Raw genomic sequence first — 4,169 nt, 5'->3', positions numbered from 1 at the left:
TTGGTTTTCGGTCCTGCCTCATTCTTTTGTTGCGGTCTCTTCTCTCCGTGCTCTGTCTCGGCACTGCTCGTTTTCTTTACATATTCCTAATCCAGGATGCCAGATTGGGCTACTTGTAGCCGAATTTGGTTCCTAATTTGGTTCATTGTTTTCATTACATAAGCCAGCTACGTATGTCGCTGCTTACTCCTTTTTTGGGCTCCTGTTCCAAGAGCTGGGCTGTTTTTTCTATTTAGCGGTTCACTTGGGTCAGGAACTGTTTGGCTACTTTTCTTGTAAAGTAGTTCTAGTTGGTGCCTTCCCACCGAGCGGGTTGTGCTGTTCAAACATTGTGTCCTGCGCATGCACCGTGGGAGTTTGTTTTGGTTTGGGCGGTGTGCACCAGTGTTGGTGTTTTGCGTCATTTTCTATCGGGTGCTTTGCCTCTCACTCTTCTCCATTCTCTGGTCCGTGCCATGTAGCAACTGGGGTGTTCTGGATTGCAGCTATGGGGAGGACGCCGGGGTTTTCCCTGTGTCATGGGTGTGGGACACCTCCTTCGCCTCTACCCTGCTCTCCTGCATATGCGGCTCTGCCCGTGCTTCCGGGATCTTCTCGGTAACGTTACGTCGTGACACATTCGTGCCTACGTTCGGCAGGTGAGTTTTTGCTGTCTGGCGTCTCTTTCGGCCAGGCGCTGGTTTGTGGTTTTTGGATACGATTATGAGACCGTCAGCACACAGGTGACTGCCGAGGGTCTGTTGGCCCATATGCGGCAGCTCCTATTTCTATCCATCCAGTCCCACTCTTAAGCATATCCAACCCATGCTCGAGTCGATGAAGAGACCCCACCTCATCCATGTTACGAGGTACGATGGTTGAGGTACAGGTTATGTACTCACCTAGTTATACTCACCTGGTTGTGCTTGCTGGGATTGAGCTCTGGCTCTTTGGTCCCGCCTTTCGGCCATCAATCGCCTGGTGTGCAGGTTCCTGGGCCTGCTGGGCTCTATCATATCAACATTTGAAACTGTCTGGAGTCAGCCTCCACCACATTTCTGCCTACTGCACATGTGCATTAGTAACATGTACCACAGTAACATGTGGTACTTATTACTGTGTCAGGATGTTGTGGGGTGACATTTTGCTGTAGTTTTGTGCCTGGGGATTGATTGTGGTGTTTTTTTGTGGTCTTATCTGGGGTCCCTCATTCCTTTCCCGTCTTGGAGTGCCTGACTTGGCCCTTCCATGTACATTGGTTTCTCAGTCCTTGCCTAGTTGTCCGCCCCGGGTTGTGTTTCCTGAGGTTGAGCTTGGCTCTTTCATCCTGCCACTTCCCTGTCGCTTCCTTGACATCTACTGGGCTCTGTCATGTCTGCACTTGCAGCTGTGTGTATGGTCAACCTCCACCACTTCCCTTCCTCGTGCATTCCATTTGTTTACTACTCTGCCTCTGGAATGTTTCTTTCTTGCGTTTCTTTGGCTCCTTTAGGCGCTCCTTCCACCTGTGTCGCATGGTGCATGTGCACTTGTGTTCCTTAGTCGTTCTTCGTTGCTCGTACCCCTCGGTTCGGGTACTAGTCTGGTGATAAACCTTTGCACCTTCTTCAGTTTGGTTTGTTGGGGTAGAGCCTGCGACTCTGTGTTGTTAGCGTGACTTGTTGGGATATGGTCTGCCGCTTTGTGGGTTCGTCGTGTCCCTTTCATTCCCGATTTGCTGCATGCCTTCTTCGTTCCTCATCTTCCTGCTTCACTCTTGTTCCTGGCTGCTGGTGCTGTTCTTCTGGTCATTTTCTCGTTTTTTCATACACACTGTTGTGTGTTTTGTTAGTGCCTTTTGGCCCTCATGTTGTCAGGTTTGGGTTCCTGCTTTCCTGGCTTGCCCTCCCCTGTACCTTCGTCCTCCCCACCATCCCACACTCCCATCCCCTCGTCCTCCCCACCATCCCCCACTCCCTTGTCCTCCCCCACCATTCTCCACTCCCTCATTCGATGCATTCCCAAATAATCTGATGTTCCCATCACTGAAATACATGAAAAACAATTAAAAAACGAAAGGAAAAAAAGGAAAAAGTTAAAAAAATAAACTATTCTCACAAAATGAACAGTATGATAAACAAAAAAGCTCAATTCCAATGCAATGTCACACAAAATAATTAAATCAAAATTAAAATAAATCGGAATCCATGACAATTCAATTTATCAATGCAATCAAAAACATTGAAATGGAATCATACCATATTTGGTACAGCGTGTGTGGCTCCTATGTGCAACAGATGGTTCTGTTTCTTTAAAAAAAAAAAAAATGTTTTTACCTGTCACAGGTGTGGCTTCTATACTTATATTTACAAAATGAACGGAATGGTAAACAACACAGCTCAATTCCAACACAATATCACACAAAATAATTCAATAAAAATTAAAATAAATCGAAATCTATGAAAATTAAATTTATCAATGCAATCGGAAACATTGAAATGGAATTCTTAACAAATTTAGTATAGTGTGTGTGTTGCTATTATGTGCAACAGATGGCGCTATTTAAAAAAAAATGTTTTTACCAGTCACAGGTGTGGCATGTGTATAGTAGGTATATAGAAACACGTGCATATTCGAATGGAACGTTGTGTCAGAATTTCAGAGCAATCGGTGAAGAACTTTGGGAGATTACAGCATGAGTTGCTCACGCGTCCAACAGATGGCACTGTTTTTCAAAAAAAGCATGTTCTTTGCCTGTCACAGGTGAGGCATGTCTATAGTAGGTATATAAAAACACGCGCCTATTCGAATGCAACGTCGTGTCAAAATTTCAGAGCAATCGGGAAAGAGGTTTCGAAGATTTTTCGCACATGAAAAACTCATGAAAAACACAGTTAAAAAAAAAAACATGTTTTTTTCCGTCACAGACTTGACATCAATATAGTATGTATATAAAAATCCGCTCAGATGCAAATGGAACATTGTGTGAAAATTTCAAAGCAATCGGTGAAGAACTTTCGGAGATTAGTGATTTTGAACAAACGAACATTTCCATTAATATATATATTATATATTATATATATATATATATATATATATATATATATATATATATATATATATAATATATATATATATATAATATATATATATATATATATATATATATATATATATATATATATATATATATATATATATATATATATATATATATATATATATATATATATAATATATATATATATATATATATATATATGTCGTACCTAGTAGCCAGAACGCACTTCTCAGCCTACTATGCAAGGCCCGATTTGCCTAATAAGCCAAGTTTTCATGAATTAATTGTCTTTCGTCTACCTAACCTAACTTTTTCGGCTACCTAAACTAACCTAACCTATAAAGATAGGTTAGGTTAGGTTAGGTAGGGTTGGTTAGGTTCGGTCATATATCTACGTTAATTTTAACTCCAATAAAAAAAAATTGACCTCATACATAATGAAATGGGTAGCTTTATCATTTCATAAGAAAAAAATTAGAGAAAATATATTAATTCAGGAAAACTTGGCTTATTAGGCAAATCAGCCCTTGCATAGTAGGCCAAAAAGTGCGTATATATAATATTAATATATATAATATTACCTAGGAAAGCCTAAATTTGATTGTTTTCTTTCTCGTGCTCAGTTTAAAATAAATATTCAAACCGTGAACTAATTTTTTGTAGTGCTACAACCATGTTTGTACATTTGACTAAGACGTATTATCAGTACTATCATTTTTGGATGACCTGACTAGTAGTGCATCAGAGCCATCATAATTGGTTATGATTACCACAAAACTCACACAATAGCCGATTATTGAGAATAGAAGCCTTGGCACCTGAATGGCAACTGATATCTGTATTCTCTATCTCAATTGTTTTAATTAAAACAAGGGTTCATTAGGAATATGCATGTGTTGCCATGAGGCTGTTGATAGCTAGCATCTAGTTTTGTCGCTGCCAACTTCTCATTGTCCACATGGGAAACTTGAGAACATTGGTCTTATATATATGAGGACAGCTTTCCAGTGATGAATATTCTTGTACTGTTTACTCCAACAATAATGTGTCAAGATCAGAGATGAATGATCTCTCACAGTTCTTCTTCCTGAATTGTGATAAATGAAGGGGATGTGGAGCAAGTCTTCCATGAGACTGGCGAATACTCGTG

This window comes from Procambarus clarkii, chromosome 39, assembly GCF_040958095.1.
Source record: "Procambarus clarkii isolate CNS0578487 chromosome 39, FALCON_Pclarkii_2.0, whole genome shotgun sequence".
NCBI classification, from domain to species: domain Eukaryota; kingdom Metazoa; phylum Arthropoda; class Malacostraca; order Decapoda; family Cambaridae; genus Procambarus; species Procambarus clarkii.
Note: the sequence above shows the minus strand (reverse complement) of the source record.